Below are 18,649 nucleotides of genomic sequence, written 5' to 3'. Positions count from 1 at the left end.
CGGCAGAAGGAGCTGCAGTAGTAGGAGTTGAGGAAGCCTTATATGGTGGCACAAGAGGAGGACCTTCATCTTCATCATCTGGAGCAGGCACGATCTTGCCATCCTCCATCACGTTGTCCATATTGAATAAGGAGAGATCGAGCTCGGGAGCAAGAACCCGGACTTGGGCCTTTAGATTTTCATACATCTCGGTCATACTGCTCACCATATGGCCCTGAAGCTCAGCATAATCATCTTGGGCAGATTGAAGCCTCTCCTTAGCTTCCAATAGCTCACCATAGGCCCGAGTATAGCTCTCCTTATACTTCTTAGCAGCCTCTTCAGCCAGATTAGCAGCTGCCTCTGCCACAGTAGCCCGATCCTTTTCCTTTTCTACATCAATCTCCAACTTGGCCACCTTAGCATCCAGTTCATCCTTCAGGCCCTTCACCCTGTCATATTCAGCCTTGGCATCCTCTAAAAAGGCCTTGGTGGCAAGGACAGGGGACTCCCGCACAACTCGAGATAAGGCCACACCAAGATTGGCCATTCGAATACTGTTACTAGATATAAAATCAAGGTGGTGGAGGATTAATACGTCGTCCAGAGGAACCTTTCCATCAGGAGCTATCAACTCTGTGGCAAAGGCCACACCATCAAATTCTTTATCATTCAAATCATAACTCCCAACAACCTTTTGTCTCTTGGGAGGGAACCAGCAGTAGTATGGGAGGAAGTAGCACCTGAGGTCGACTGAGGCGGTTCAGAGGAGGCCGGCCGAACTCTGGGGGTCGGGATAATCATCCTCGGATCTTGAGACTCAATTACAGGTTTCTTTGGAGGCAGCTGCTCCGAAGAGCCCTCCCCCAAATTCTTATTTGACAGATTTTAGGTAGCCACCGCCTTCTTGGCCTTTCGAAAAGACTTCGTAGAATCTGAAGATTTAACCATCTCTGAAAAAGAAGCCAGGGAAATAATTACACAGTTGGAAAAGGATAAATTCACAAACAATAGAAGAAAGCTATTAGTGAAGAAAGAGGTCGGATGCTACCTAGCTCAGCACGAAGGAGGGAAGGATCTCCTAAAAATCTCTTCGTATCCAGATGAGGAGGTTCCCCCCAATGTTCCTCTAAAACACCCACAAATGCCTGTTCTACCTCATCTAAACTCTCCCAGGGATACTTAAGAACTATAGATTCTTTTTGCCACCATAAAGGAAAGGTCGGCTCATCGTTCTCATCTAAAAAGAAAGGCCGAGCACCCTCAACAGCTCGGACTTTGAAGTAGTAATTCTTGAAGTCACAAAAAGAGTCATCAAACATTGAAAATATTTTCTTCCCCTGGGTAGCTCGGAAGGAGATCCAAGAAGCCTTCTTCTTGGCCACCCCAGGTTTAGTCAGCACAAACAGGTAAATAAAAAAAGAGATAAGAAAGGTCGGACACCTAGCTCCCGACACAGCAGCTAGAAGATCTTCATAAATGCCCAAGAATTCGGGTGAAGTTGCGATGGAGCAACGTTATAGTTCCACAAGAGATCGGCCTCAAATTCAGTGAAAGGAAAGGTAATACCTAGTAGGCTAAAGAAGTAGTCATAGGCATAGAAAAAAGGGCGCTCTGCTAGACCTAAGGGAGGAAAACTAACTCCTCAGGGTCGGTCGAGATTAGCTCATAATTTTTCTCATCATCCCTACTACTACAGATCCTATGAAATCGCCTAAGTTTCTCACAATACTCAGGGTCAGCCACAGTGATGCACATCAACACTATCGAATCTAACCAATCGGCCATACCAGCAGGAACTTTGGTGGACATCTCGACAATATTCTTACAGGAAGACATATAGCAACTACACCTACAGCAAGAAAACAAAAGGGGGTCACTACCAAACAACTCGGACAGCAACAGAATAGGAAGAAAAAACCAACAAACATCATGTACGATAAACAAAAGGGAACCCCAGGCCTCACAAAAAGCAACAAACCAATATCAAAAGCCCAGGGGCACCCTTTGGAGGCAACAACAGAGCAGAATGCAGAAAAGGAAACGACGCAAAAGCCAGAACCCTAACCCTCTCAAATAAAAGAAAACACAAGGAGGCAAACAGAAACCTAGATACCAACATCTCTCCACATAAACAGCAAAGATAAAAAGATTGTAACTATCAAGAAACAAAAGCACATAAGAGTCGCCAGGAAAGCTTCAACCTTTTTGTGGAAGAAAAGCAAAGATCAAAACTTTCTACATAAAGAGAGCATGCAAGAATAAAACGCAAAAGAGGGCTACAAATAAAATGCATAAAGGCGTGAAGAAAAAGCACCAACCTGCGGAAGAAGATAAGCGAGCAAGCAGCAAGCCACGAATAAATCTTCACTAAAAAGATAATGGAAACTCCGAAGATCCAAGAAAGGAACGATTTTGGAATACTGGGTCAATCAAAGGACGAACAAAAGGAAGCCTCTCTTCACTGAGCAAACGAAGCAAGAAACTGAAAACCAAAGTCTAAGGGTTTTCAATTTCAAAATAAAGCGAGGGAGTAAAATGACAGAACAGGAATTAAAAGCCCTATTAAAAGCTTTAAAGGCGCTCGCGTAAACCCAAAACTGATGCGCTAGGGAATGACGCCGCATTTAAAGAAAAAACGCATTACGTTTTGAAGGACAATAAAATGATGCGAAGCTCACAAACAAGAGGAGCCGATCAGACAAAGATGCTTGAGCACGACTTCCTCAAAGGAGTCGAAGTTTAAAAAACATGACCTCAAGGGAAAGATCGAAGCTCAAGCAGGGGCACTGTTCATACCCTGGACCGAGCTATACGGTCCGGATCGGATGGAAATAAAAATGACCGACCTCTTACAAGGTTGGCCATCACCGACCTCTTCCTAAAGAGGGCTCGGACAAATTGCCATAGAGGCCCAAGCGGGCCCAAAGCAGAGGATCACAGCCCACCTGAAGGCGGTTGACCAAAAGATAGGTGATTGATAAACCCATATTTTATGATGTATTTTATGCTCAATTCAAGTGATTTATTCAATCCCTCACCCACTTATTCATGTAAATTGCATGGTTTTACTTTTCCTTCCTTATTATGTGATATATGTGAAAAACATGTTTCCTATGCTTTAAAAATATTAATTTTTAATTACCCTTTATTACCATTCGATGCCGTGATTTGGGTGTTAAGTGTTTTCAGATCTCCTAAGGCAGGAATGGCTTAGAGGACAGAAAGGAAACATACAAAAATGGAAGGAAAGCACAAAAATGGAGTTTTGAAGAAAAGGGCAACGACGCGAACGCATGGACGACGCGGCCGCGTGCCTTGAGCAGAACGCAAATGACGCGTACGCGTGACCGAAGCAAACGCGTGACAAGAAAAACTCCTAGATGACGCGAACGCGTGACCTACGTGAACGCGTGACAGACGCCACGCACCAGAATCTGCAGAAAATGCCCCCAGCGATTTCTGGACCATTTTTCGGCCCAATTCTGACAGATCCTCCTACACTTATCCAGCCTGACAGAAAATCCCTCTACATTCAGCGCCTCTACTGCAGCAGACAGATCCTCCTACACTTATCCAGCCTGCAGACCCTCAGGCCACCACAAAGACTTCAGCAGCCCATCCTTTCGGTTATGACACTTCTTCACACCTAGCTTGAGTAAGCATCGAGGACGATGCTATATTTTAAGTGTGGGGAGGTCGCCATCTCTGGCAAATCTTTTTGGTGAACCACATTTCAGACTCTTTTTATCCTATTTTGTTTATTTTTATGTATTTTTATTTTTATTTTTTTTCAGCACTTGCACATTGTTCTTTTGCTGTATTTTTACCTTATTTCTGCATTTTACACTTTAGTTTATATCTTAGACATTTAGTTTAGTTTGCAATTCTAAACTTATTAGTATAGAATATGTGGATTAATTAGTATAGTTTACCCTTTTAGCATATAATAGTTTGATTTAATTGAAAATAAAAAGAAGTAAACTAGAGACTTTAACATAATCAAACATCCACACACCTTGCATATATAGCATTACATGTTAGTTAGTTAACAACATTTCTTCAAGGAGGAACACTAAGATTTTAAGGGCCACCCTAAGACTTACATTGATTTGAATGGAAACTCTTGATTTCTACTTGCATGACGTACATAACTGATATATGATTTCAGAGCTAGAGAACACACAGCCTGTGAGTTTTGAGCTTAATTGTATGGTTACATTCAAACCATAAATTTCATTCCTGTGTGTTTCGCCCTTCTTTTTTCATTCTGATGTTCGTTACTTTGTTTTAATCTATATGTCCAATATAGAATATAGATATATACCAAGAGATAATTGAGGCCATCATTTGAATTTTTCCTCACTTATCCCAATTTAGCCTACCTTTTACATCACCCTTGTTAGCCCCCTTGAGCTTCTTAATCCCCTCTTGTTCTATAACCACATTACTAGCCTTAAGCAGAAAAACAAAATAAAAATCCCAAGTTGAATCCTTGGTTAGCTTAAGATAGATATTGTGTATAATTTAAGTGTGGGAAATTTTATGGGAACATGGGATGATAGAAACAAAGTAGAGATTTAAAATGAATAAGTTATTTCAGAAATTTGGGAAGCATGCTCATGTGAAATCAAAATAACTAAATTACCATGTGCAAAAAAAATAATATTATTTTCAGTATTTAAATAAGGGGATACAAAAATTCTCCAAATGCAAAATAAAAATCAATGCACATGGGACAAAATTTCAAAATTAAAATTAATGCATGAGCTTGTAATACAAAATGGGAAAATTTGGGTAAATAGGTAAAGGAACTTTAAAGTATATAAAGTATGTATGTAAGGTGAGATCTTAGACTAATCAAGGATTCACTTTGTTAGCTCACTTAGCCTTATACATATACCCTTACCCTTACCTTGGCCCCATTACAACCTTGAAAAAGACCTCATGATTTTTGTATGTCTATATTCCATAGTTGTTGATTGGTTAGATGAAGAACAAAGTTTTAGAAAGCAAGGATAGAAAAAGAATAGAGTGATTAACCCATTAAACACTGAGTGACTAGAGAGTAAACACAAAATCCAGTGAGGGTTCAATAGCTCATCACCATATATCTCTGCTTAATTGCTAATTGTCTTGCAAGTTTGTAAAATACTTTTACCCATCTCAATTGTAAAAGTGCTTTAACATTATCTAGGGTTTGGCTATGCATATATGATTTCTTGAGAATGTGAATTAATTTAACTACATGTAAGCTTTATATACAAGTGAATAATAACTAGAATTGCATGATTCATTTAGGTAGTTTTCATTTAGAATAGAATGCATTGCATGAGATTCCACCATTCTAACTTTACCCTTTCTCTTGGATTTAGCATGAGGACATGCTATTGTTTAAGTGTGGGGAAGTTGATAAACCCATATTTTATGATGTATTTTATGCTCAATTCAAGTGATTTATTCAATCCCTCACCCACTTATTCATGTAAATTGCATGGTTTTACTTTCCCTTCCTTATTATGTGATATATGTGAAAAACATGTTTCTTATGCTTTAAAAATATTTATTTTTAATTACCTTTTATTACCATTCGATGCCATGATTTGTGTGTTAAGTGTTTTCAGATCTCCTAAGGCAGGAATGGCTTAGAGGACAGAAAGAAAACATACAAAAATGGAAGGAAAGTAAAAAAAATGGAGTTTTGAAGAAAAGGGCAACGACGCGAACGCATGGACAACGCGGCCGCGTGCCTAGCGCGAAAAGGCAGCAACGCGAATGCGTGACTGACGCGGACGCGTGCCTTGAGCAGAACGCAAATGACGCGTACGCGTGATCGAAGCGAACGCGTGACAAGGAAAACTCCCAAATGACGCGTACGCATGACCGAAGCAAACGCGTGACAAGGAAAACTCCCAGATGACGCGAACGCGTGACCTACGCAAACGCGTGACAGACGCCACGCACCAGAATCTGCAGAAAATGCCCTCAGCGATTTCTGGACCTTTTTCGGCCTAATTCTGAATCCAAAAACACAGAATATAAGCCAAAGAATGGAAGAATAAAAAAAAAGGAGAGATCATACATTCATAATTCATAATTTTAGAATTAGATGTAGTTTTTAGAGAGAGAGAGGTCTCTCCTCTTTCTTAGGATTTAGGACTTTAGGATTTCTATTAGTTTAGTTCAATTCATCTTCAGTCACAGGTTCAATATTCCTTTTACTTTATATTTCTCTTTTACTTTCAGATACTTTAATGCTTTTATTTGTTAATTACTTATGTTGCCAAATTGGCTTATGAACCATTCATGTTAGGATTTTCTTTATTTAATATAAACTGAGGTATTTCAGATTTATGATTCTTATTTAGCTTTTTATATTCTTGGCTTTAATTGATTAATTGGAGACTCTTGAGTTATCAAACTCATCGTGATTGATAATTGTTATTTTTGCTAATTGAATTGAATTTCGATAACTCTAGTCCTTTCTTAGGAGTTGGCTAGGACTTGAGGATCAAACTAATTAGTCCACTTGACTTTCCTTTGCTATAGTAAAGGTTAACTAAGTGGGATTAAAACTCAATTCTCATCACCATCGATAAGGATAACTAGGATAGGACTTCCAAATTTTCATACCTTGCCAAGAGTTTTATTGATTATTAATTTATTTTCCCTGCCATTTAAATTACTTGTTCTTTATTTTAAAAACCCAAAATTCTACCTTTTCCATAGCTAATAATAAGAACACCTCCCTGCAATTCCTTGAGAAGACGACCCGAGATTTAAATACTCGGTTATCAATTTTATTGGGTTTGCTTAAGTGACAACCAAAACTTTTGTAAGAAAGGAATTCTTGCCGGTCTAGAAGCTATACTTACAACGCGAATATATTTGTGAAAATTCTAGATCGCGCGAGAGTTTCGCTCTTTCAAAAAATGGCGCCGTTGCCGGAGAATTGCAAACGTGTGCCTTATTATTGGTTATTGTAAATATTTTTCTTTTGCTTGTTTATTTGTTTCTGTTTTCATTTTTAATTCCTATTAGCTACCATGAGTTCTCACCCCTCTTGCTTTGAGTTTGGTTCTAATATTGTTGAAGGGAATGAAAGCTATAGCAGGAACATGCATCAAGGTCAGAGCAATCAAGGATGGATGGAGCCACGAGGACTTGATCATCCCTTTAGGCAACAACACCCTCCACAGTATCACAGACGACGACCATTCTACAATGCATGCCAAGGCGATAGATACGGTGGATCCCGTTGTAGTTACCAACAAGTTCCACGCTGTGCTTATGAACCACCCTCTCAACATAGCTTTGAACCACCACACTCACAAGTTCCTTTTCACCATTCACTACCATATGACCCTTATCCACCACAATTCCAATCCAATTACTCCCAAGAACCACCACATTCTTATTATGAACCCTCTCCCCCAACCAACGAACCCTCATATCCACCCCAATCTCCAATGGATGACACCCTTCGTGTTCTTCTTCAAAGACAAGTGAAGATGCAAATGGATGTACTGGAACTCACTACTGTCTTAACCGAGGTAGTAAATAAATTAGCTTCCCAACATCTGAGCACTCAAAGTACTCCCATGGCTACATGTGGAGAATCAAAAGAAGAACGAAGCATGAAGGAGACACTAGAAACTTCGGTGGACAATGAAGAGCATGGCTTTGTATTGGAACAAGTGGAGGAAGCCATAATAGTTGTAGAGGAAGAAGTGGTTGAAGATTTAGGAGATGCTGAACCTCCATGGGAATCGAGAACTGTAAAGGATTCCACCGAACAGTTCGAATTTGATGCCAATGAGGATAGTGCACAACCTTCAAGGCATATACCTTGTAAAAAATTGGACGACCACCTAATACAAGCTTCAAGTGGGTACAATCCTTAACCTTTATCTTTACTTTTCTACTTGAATATGGTTTGCTTGAAACAGATGGCCAGCTTAGAGCTTTCTGCGGCTTTAAGAGTAAGAGGGAATTGGCTCGTACTTAAAGCCGGTGTGCAAGATTCAGTAAGGTTCCACACTTCAATCTGAGTGCAAGGATAGGTATCAAGTTCAATTGAATGGGTCTCGGAAGACGTTTGGTCATATTGGTGAGAATACAATTTCTAAACCGCCTGAATGGAAGAATATAGATCAAGACAAAGGCGGATTTAAAAGCAAAATTTGGGATCCTGGAATCTATTCTGACATTCATCACCCCGGGAGTCTGAGAATCTGTTTGAAGTTGCTCAAGGGCTTTACATGCCTAGTTTGGGACCCCGGAGGCTGTTGGCATTCCAAACATTGGTGGAGATTTCTGGATAAATTCAAGCACAAGCCACCATAACAGGAAACTCATCAAATGTCCAACTTAAGGACTTTAACTAAAAGTGCTAGGTGGGAGACAACCCACTATGGTATGATCGTTTCTTTTTCAATTTTTGTGATTGTTTGTCTTTATTTTATTTTATCTTCATTGAACCTGGAAGTATTCATAGCATCTACATTAGCACTACATATTGCATACTGCATAATTGCATAAAATAAAAAAAATTTTACGCCACGCGAGTGCGCAGGCCACGCGTGGGCGTGGAGTGGAAATCGGCGTAGGATCCAACGCCCAGAAAGTTGGGCTGGAATCGTGCGGCTAGTGTGCGTTTACCACAAAACGGCCCACGCGTTCGCGTCCCTGACGCGAACGCATCACTTGCAACACACTCATCCCACGCGAAAGCGTGAGCGATGCATCCGCGTCGCGTGGATATTATGGCCCCCTAAATGGAGACAGAGAGTTGCGTTGAAACGACGTTGGAAGTGTGCGTCTAGCACAATTTTCAGCAACGCGGTCGCGTGCCTCACGCGTCAGCGTCACCCATCTTTTATCCAACCCACGCGATTGCGTCAATCACGTGACCACGTCGAACCCATTTCACCCTAGTCACGTGATCGCGTGCTCCACGCATTCGCGTGGATTCAAAATCACTAAACCCAACCCCGCGAAACCCTAGCCCCCCGGGTCACCATTTTCCCTCCCAACCCCCATCTGCACTCTCTCTTCTCCCCACCCAACCACCACCACTCCCAGTCGCCACTCCGACGACCGCGCCACCATCCCGACCGCTGCACTACCCTCGCCGAAACCCACCCTCTCTTCTTTCTCTTCTTCCTCCACCACTCTCTTCCACCCCTCTCAACCACCACCGCACCAGCTGCCCACCACTGCCGACCACCGCGTCACCCACACAGAACCGCCGGCCAACCCCCCTCCAACCCTACCCTCCTACCCCTTCATCCCCTTTTCCAACCTTAACCCTCATCCACCCATCCCCACCGAACCACCCTTGCCGCCACCGCACAATGCCGCCGCGCCACCCTCCCAGCACCGCCGCGTCTCCACCACCATCTCTCTGCCCTCACCTCTGTTCATACACATACCAGGTTCTGCCGAACACCGATTTCCTTATCATCCGTAGTTAATTGCATATTTTTCTGATTCTGTTCAAATTAGGATAGTTAGAGATGCATGTTTGTAGTGGATTCTAGGTGGTTAGGTAGCTAGGATGTGGTTAGTGGATTTAGGCCTGATAATTGCGCTGTTCTTGTTACTTGTTTTACCTATTTCGCAATTTTGATCTGGCTGTAATGTTCATATTGTTCATATGCTATTCCTTAATGTTTTATGCTGATATTAGACTGTTCTTTACTATTCCTACTGTTTGTGACTCTTTGCAGCACTTTTTTATCTCATATGTACTATTTTTTCTTGCTGTTTATTACTCGGGAACATCCAATTTTAGCCGGAATGCTGCCCAATTTTCTGCAAATTATTTTCATGTATTGAGTTTGGAAACTTACCATTTTGCACTACTTAGCTATAACCAAACCAATTCATGAATGCACGGGCTCTTATTCCTTTCGATTCCCTGATTAATAAATTGCATTATTGATGATTTCATTTTAATTTTATAAACTTGTGAAATTTATTGTAAACTAGGAGACCATTATCATGCCCCCTACTTTAACTTTCTTTTTACTAACTCACTACTTTGCACTTTCTAACCTCCTTTTTACCTACTAGCCACTTTAACTTTCTAACTCAGGGCATAATCTTTGTTTTTCCTATTTAACTTGAATTCCGCTTATCATATATTTTGGATTGCATTTTTTTTCTTTTTCAGACTTTTTCACTCATATACAATCCAAAGTTCACATATATTCAACTCATTTCATGCTTCTCTTGCTCTTTTGCCACTCTGTGCTTATATTGCTATTATTCTATTTGCCTACTTGTTTTCCTGCTTTTGTTCTTCAATTATATCCTGGAATTTCTGCTTTTCAGGATGTCTGACCCTCAACGCAAAGGAAAAGGCAAAGCAACCACTGGCAAAAGGAAAAGAGGCAAATCCTCTATGTCCATCATCGACATTTTTGCATGACGACTCCTGGTGGGAAAAGCACTTTACCCCGCAGGAGAAGGCTGACCAGCTCCTCACTGCCACAGATCCAGTTAAATTTGCAAATAGATACTGTGAGTTGAAGTATCCAGTGTTTGCCACTTCCAGGAACCTGTACCTGGAAAGAACTCTAAAAAATCTAGAAGAACTACAGTAGTACACCTCCGAACAGATAAAACAGAGAGGCTGGTTCTTCTTGGAAAGAAACTTGACAGAGGTCAATGCTTTCTGGGTCAGAGAATTTTACTGTAACTATTTCAAGACTTCCCTGGATGCAGTGCACCTCAGAGGAAAACAGATTTTGGTCACTGAGGAAGCTATTGAGGACATCCTCCACCTTCAGCCTAAGTCAGATCAGCCTGATGGTTACCAAAAGGCTGAAGAGGATATGAGATTTATGAGATTTGACTGGGATGCTGTCAAGCAGAGAATAGCCCTTGATCCTACTGTCCCATGGGTCATGGGAAAGAACACAGTGATGCCTAAGAGAATCAAGCTGCTATATCTGAATGATGAGGCTCGGCTCTGGCATCAGATTCTGAGCAACTATGTGATGCCGAGCACTCATGAGACAGAGCTGCCCGCTGCTATGATCACCCTCATCTGGTGTGTGGTGGAGGGTAAGGACCTGTATCTTCCACGTTTCATCTGGTATTATATGGCCAGGGTCCATGTCAGAGGCACTTTCCCTTTCCCTTATCTGATCACCCAGCTCGGCCGTTGAGCTGACGTGCCTTGGGAGCTTGCTGATGAGAAGCCACCTGCTGTAGACTGCAAGAAGATTATCCCTCACAGCAGGAAATTTCAGGCTTTAGGTTACAAACCCCCATTCCTCACCGCTTCTACTGAGGCAGCCACACCTTCAGCTGCCCCTTCTTCATCCACTGCTGCACTAGCTACCACCACTGCACATCCACCTGCCTCAGAGCCCATTTACCACCTTGTGTACTGCCTATTTAAGCAGCTAGACCAGATGGAACGCCGCAACCAGCGGCGATATGAGAGATCTGAGCGTCGCAATAAGCGACACTATGAGCATTTAAAGTTGTTGCTCCGCACTGGTTACCATGACATTCCCTCTGAGCCTGACACACCATAAGAGCCATCTGAGGAGGAGGCGGCCGAGCATGAGGAGGAGACACATGCACAGAGAGCGGCTGAGCAGGTAGGACCAGAGCAGGCTGCGCCACATCATGAGGAGCACCACCAGCTACAGGCCGTAGATCCGAAGATCCCTTTACAGTCAGCGCCTCTACTACAGCAGACAGATCCTCCTACACTTATCCAGCCTGCAGACCCTCAGGCCACCACAGAGACTCCAGCAGCCCATCCTTCCGGTGATGACACTTCTTCACACCTAGCTTGAGTAAGCATCGAGGACGATGCTATATTTTAAGTGTGGGGAGGTCGCCATCTCTGGCAAATCTTTTTGGTGAACCACATTTCAGACTCTTTTTATCCTATTTTGTTTATTTTTATGTATTTTTATTTTTATTTTTTTCAGCACTTGCACATTGTTCTTTTGCTGTATTTTTACCTTATTTCCGTATTTTACACTTTAGTTTATATCTTAGACATTTAGTTTAGTTTGCAATTCTAAACTTATTAGTTATAGAATATGTGGATTAATTAGTATAGTTTACCCTTTTAGCATATAATAGTTTGATTTAATTGAAAATAAAAAGAAGTAAACTAGAGACTTTAACATAATCAAACATCCACACACCTTGCATATATAGCATTACATGTTCGTTAGTTAACAACATTTCTTCAAGGAGGAACACTAAGATTTTAAGGGCCACCCTAAGACTTACATTGATTTGAATGGAAACTCTTGATTTCTACTTGCATGACATACATAACTGATATATGATTTCTGAGCTAGAGAACACACAGCCTGTGAGTTTTGAGCTTAATTATATGGTTACGTTCAAACCATAAATTTCATTCCTGTGTGTTTTGCCCTTCTTTTTCATTCTGATGTTCTTTACTTTGTTTTAATCTATATGTCCAATATAGAATATAGATATATACCAAGAGATAATTGAGGTCATCATTTGAATTTTTCCTCACTTATCCCAATTTAGCCTACCTTTTACATCACCCTTGTTAGCCCCCTTGAGCTTCTTAATCCCCTCTTGTTCTATAACCACATTATTAGCCTTAAGCAGAAAAAAAAATAAAAATCCCAAGTTGAATCCTTGGTTAGCTTAAGATAGATATTGTGTACAATTTAAGTGTGGGAAATTTTATGGGAACATGGGATGATAGAAACAAAGTAGGGATTTAAAATGAATAAGTTATTTCAGAAATTTGGGAAGCATGCTCATGTGAAATCAAAATAACTAAATTACCATGTGCAAAAAAAAAATATTATTTTCAGTATTTAAATAAGGGGATACAAAAATTCTCCAAATGCAAAATAAAAATCAATGCACATGGGACAAAATTTCAAAATTAAAATTAATGCATGAGCTTGTAATACAAAATGGGAAAATTTGGGTAAATAGGTAAAGAAACTTTAAAGTATATAAAGTATGTATGTAAGGTGAGATCTTAGACTAATCAAGGATTCACTTTGTTAGCTCACTTAGCCTTATACATATACCCTTACCCTTACCTTGGCCACATTACAACCTTGAAAAAGACCTCATAATTTTTGTATGTCTATATTCCATAGTTGTTGATTGGTTAGATGAAGAACAAAGTTTTAAAAAGCAAGGATAGAAAAAGAATAGAGTGATTAACCCATTAAACACTGAGTGACTAGAGAGTAAACACAAAATCCAGTGAGGGTTCAATAGCTCATCACCATATATCTCTGCTTAATTGCTAATTGTCTTGCAAGTTTGTGAAATACTTTTACCCATCTCAATTGTAAAAGTGCTTTAACATTATCTAGGGTTTGGCTACGCATATATGATTCCTTGAGAATGTGAATTAATTTAACTACATGTAAGCTTTATATACAAGTGAATAATAACTAGAATTGCATGACTCATTTAGGTAGTTTGCATTTAGAATAGAATGCATTGCATGAGATTCCACCATTATAACTTTACCCTTTCTCTTGGATTTAGCATGAGGACATGCTATTGTTTAAGTGTGAGAAAGTTGATAAACCCATATTTTATGATGTATTTTATGCTCAATTCAAGTGATTTATTCAATCCCTCACCCACTTATTCATGTAAATTGCATGGTTTTACTTTCCCTTCCTTATTATGTGATATATGTGAAAAACATGTTTCCTATGCTTTAAAAATATTTATTTTTAATTACCCTTTATTACCATTCGATGCCGTGATTTATGTGTTAAGTGTTTTCAGATCTCCTAAGGCAGGAATGGCTTAGAGGACAAAAAGGAAACATTCAAAAATGGAAGGAAAGTAAAAAAATAAAGTTTTGAAGAAAAGGCCAACGACGCGAACGCATGGACGACGCGGCCGCGTGCCTAGCGCGAAAAGGCAGCAACGCGAATGCGTGACTGACGCGGACGTGTGCCTTGAGCAGAACGCAAATGACGCGTACGCGTGACCGAAGCGAACGCATGACAAGGAAAACTCCCAAATGACGCGTACGCATGACCGAAGCGAACGCGTGACAAGGAAAACTCCCAGATGACGCAAACGCGTGACAGACGCCACGCACCAGAATCTGCAGAAAATGCCCCCAGCAATTTCTGGACCCTTTTTCGGCCCAATTCTGAATCCAGAAACACAGAATATAAGCCAAAAAATGGAGGAATAAAAAAAAAGGAGAGATCATACATTCATAATTCATAATTTTAGAATTAGATGTAGTTTTTAGAGAGAGAGAGGTTCTCTCCTCTCTCTTAGGATTTAGGACTTTAGGATTTCTATTAGTTTAGTTCAATTCATCTTCAGTCACAGGTTCAATATTCCTTTTACTTTATATTTCTCTTTTACTTTCAGATACTTTAATGCTTTTATTTGTTAATTACTTATGTTGCCAAATTGGCTTATGAACCATTCATGTTAGGATTTTCTTTATTTAATATAAACTGAGGTATTTCAGATTTATGATTCTTATTTAGCTTTTTATATTCTTGGCTTTAATTGATTAATTGGAGACTCTTGAGTTATCAAACTCATCATGATTGATAATTGTTATTTTTGCTAATTGAATTGAATTCCGATAACTCTAGTCCTGTCTTAGGAGTTGGCTAGGACTTGAGGATCAAACTAATTAGTCCACTTGACTTTCCTTTGCTTTAGTAAAGGTTAACTAAGTGGGATTAAAACTCAATTCTCATCACCATCGATAAGGATAACTAGGATAGGACTTCCAAATTTTCATACCTTGCCAAGAGTTTTATTAATTATTAATTTATTTTTCCTGCCATTTAAATTACTTGTTCTTTATTTTAAAAACCCAAAATCTACCTTTTCCATAGCTAATAATAAGAACACCTCCCTGCAATTCCTTGAGAAGATGACCCGAGGTTTAAATACTCGGTTATCAATTTTATTGGGTTTTCTTAAGTGACAACCAAAACTTTTGTAAGAAAGAAATTCTTGCCGGTCTAGAAGCTATACTTACAACGCGAATATATTTGTGAAAATTCTAGATCGCGCGAGAGTTTCGCTCTTTCCGTGATCTTACCCACAAAAGATAAGATAAGATAACAAACTTATCTTAAAGGAAGGTCACTTCACACTACTATAAATACACTGGAGCACCCAGGTATAACTCATACTCCAATTCTACAAGAAACCTGCCTAAAGCCCGTACTGACTTAAGCATCGGAGTCTCTTGCAGGTACCGCCCCCCTCTGGTGAACGAGGACCAGCAGCGCCTCCCACTCCCACAAGTCGGACACAGCAGCCTTGACCAGTCAAGAATATCTCATCCGAGATCGACCTCCCAGTTTTAAGTAACCCATGGAACAGTTACCGTAAGACAACTTCAGATCATTGTGTATTTGTGCAAAAATTTTATGATGGTGATTTTATCAGTCTTTTGCTTTATGTGGATGATATTTTGATTGTGAGCAAGAATGCTTTGAGGATTAATGAGCTGAAGAAATAGTTGAGCAAGTTCTTTGCTATGAAGGACTTGGGTCCTACCAAACAGATTTTGGGCATAACTATTACTCGTTATAGAGATTCCAAGAAGCTTTATTTGTCACAGGAGAAGTACATAAAGAAGGTACTTCAAAAGTTTGGCATGAACGATGCCAAATGTGTTGCTAGTTCTTTTGCTCCTCATTTTAAGTTGAGCAGCAAGCAGTGTCCAACCAATGATGAAGAGAAACAAGTAATGGATGACATTCCTTATGCCTCAGTTGTTGGAAGCTTGATGTATGCTATGGTGTGTACTAGACCAGACATTGTACATGCGGTTGGTATTGTGAGTCGTTTTCTTTCTAATCCAGGTAAAGAACATTGGAATGCTGTTAAATAGATTATGAAATATCTCAAAGGTACAACTAACTTGATTTTGAGTTTTGGTGGTGAGAAACATTTGCTAGTTGGCTTTACTGATGCAGACATGGCAGGAAATATTGATTCTCAAAAGTCTATTTCAGGTTATTTGGTCAGGTTTGCAAAGGGAGATATTTCATGGCAGTCAAGGTTACAGAAGTGTGTTGCACTTTCTACCACAGAGGCAGAGTTTATTGTAGCAACTGAAGCATGTAAAGAGTTGTTGTGGATGAAGAAGTTTCTTGTAGCACTTGGTTTCAATCAAGACCGTTATGTGTTGTTGTGTGATAGTCAAAGTGCTATTAATCTTGCTAAGAATTCTAATTTTCATGCAAGATCTAAACATATTGATGTTAGATATCACTGGATACGGGATGTGTTAGATTCTAAGTTGTTGGAACTTGAGAAAGTTCACACTGATGACAATGGTGTTAATATGATGACAAAAACATTGTCAGGAGATAATTTTGAAACATGTTGTTTGATCGCCGGAATGGCGATGGCCTCCACCTAGTCGAGAAGGGGGAGATTGGGTTTTTTTTCTCTCCTTTGTAGGCCCAAGCCCAACTTTTTGGAGGTGTATTCTTGCACCCTAGTGTCTCAACCCTAATTAGATTTTTGGGAGTCATTGAGAGGTAGAGAGTGTAGCCACTAAAGAGAGAAAGAAGAGGGAAAATAGAATTTCTGTTTTTATGCAGAGCAATAAATTTCAAATGGCAGTTTCGTATTCGTTCACCGTTGAATGGGCTTGAAATTTGAACTGCGTGTTTCTCTCATCTTGTTCTTCATTCTGGTCAATGGAGATTTTGATTGGAAGTTTGCAGTGGGAGAAATTGGCTTCGCAAGAGAGAAAATAGGTTTTCCGATTTTATACAGAGCAGCAATCTTTGAACGGTAGTTTTTAATTCTTTCACCGTTGGATCGATGTTAAATTTCGACTGCAGATTTTTCACATCTTATTCTTCATTCTGAACGGTGAAGATTTTAATTGGAGGTCTGCAGAGGAAGAAATAAGCTTCAAACAGCAGCTCTATTTTTGGGTATATTTCATCTTCCTGCTTCTCATTTGTAAGCTTTGGTGCTTTGATGTTTTGGTTGGTTATATACACGTTTTTCTACTTTTTTTGAGACTCTCTTGTACCTCATTTTGTTATAGTGGAGCTATTTCATTAGTCTGGATGACTCGTGATTTTTACCTCTCACATTGAGGGGGTTATCCACGTTAAAATCTCGGTGTGTTCTTGTTATTGCCTTACTTGCTATATTTGCTTGTTCATAGTTCCTGCCATATTGTATTGTGAGTTCTTCGATATTGTTCTTATGTTGAATATTTGTGGTGTTTCCTCTGCTAGGCTCTTTTATATTGGCATTAGAGCTTGTTGGTATTTTTTTGGGCTTGTGATTCTGGGAACAATGGAAGCTAATACTAATACTAGTAGGATGATCACTCTTAATGGTCCTAATTATGATTTGTGAAAATCAAAAATAAAAAATTTACTTTAATGATGGTGTGACTGCTGTTATAATGCAAAAAGTGGTTAAGGAAATGATGTTTAATGTTTGAAAGAAGGATGGTGGTTTTGTTCTTAACAAGTTGAAAGGTCGAAGATAATGAAGAAAATAAGAATAGTTTGAGTATTTTAATTAATTTTTTAGTAGAGTCGATAAAAATTTAATGTTTGGATGTTTTTGTTAAATGAAACTCATTTTTTATTATTATACTATTAATTTTATTGTTTTTTGTCGATTTTGATCGTGTTAAATCTTTTATTGTTAAAAATAATTATTTATTCTACATTTTATATTGTAGTTAATTTTAATAGTTAATTTTTATATATATTTAATATAACTGATATAGTTGTTTTCACTATAAATGAACATGTCAATATTTGGGTCCGCATATTGTTAATCGTCATTAGAGCTTTATAATGAATGCATGAGATGGAATGTTGATAAGAATAATCATGTACGATGCAAAACAAAGTATTGGCCTTAGTTTTAGTAGTGTCCAAAACAGTTGATGTTAAAATATTGCTGATTTGTGGAGACACGGCCTCAACTAAAAAGGCCCATTTGCTCCTAAAATGCAGGAAGGATTGGAGTTCCGGGATCTCAACAAAGTCAATGAAAAGAGGTTGGAATATCATGAATAAACCTCAAGAGCTGTGGGTCTAAGCCATGCTTGGGAAGTATGGGAGAGGTTGTTCATTATTATAAGGAGTTCGTGCGTGCAGTGAAGACTCCTCCCTTTGTAAAAATATTGTTGATATTTGGCCGAAATTTTTATGAATACTGGCCATGTTATTAGAAATGATAATATTAGGGGACAAAAATAATAGCCAGATTTTTTTTATTTAGTATTAATTAATTATTAAAATAATTAATGAATATTAAATAAAAAAAATTCTGACTGTCTTTGGTTAATTCTTTTTTGTTATTATTTCGAGAGTTACCTAAAACGTTGAGTCGGGTCTGAACGTGAGGTCTGAATTTCTTCGAGTGGCAGCGTCCGACTTGTTGATGTCGAGATGTCGTCTATTTCGAGTTCCTTGTGAGGAGGTGGGGGTTGGTACCTGCAATAGATTCCGATGCTTAAGTTAGCAAGGGATTTAGGCAGGTTTTTAGTAGATTAGAAAGTGAGTTATACCTGGGGCTCCAATGTATTTATAATAGGGTTTGGCGGCCTCCTTGGGGGTGATAATCTTATCTTATCTTATATCATGAGAGTTTGTTGAGATCTTATCTTTTTGGGTCACCGCTTCTAGGAGCA

Source organism: Arachis ipaensis, chromosome B07, assembly GCF_000816755.2.
Source record: "Arachis ipaensis cultivar K30076 chromosome B07, Araip1.1, whole genome shotgun sequence".
NCBI lineage: Eukaryota > Viridiplantae > Streptophyta > Magnoliopsida > Fabales > Fabaceae > Arachis > Arachis ipaensis.
This window is presented reverse-complemented; position numbering follows the sequence as displayed.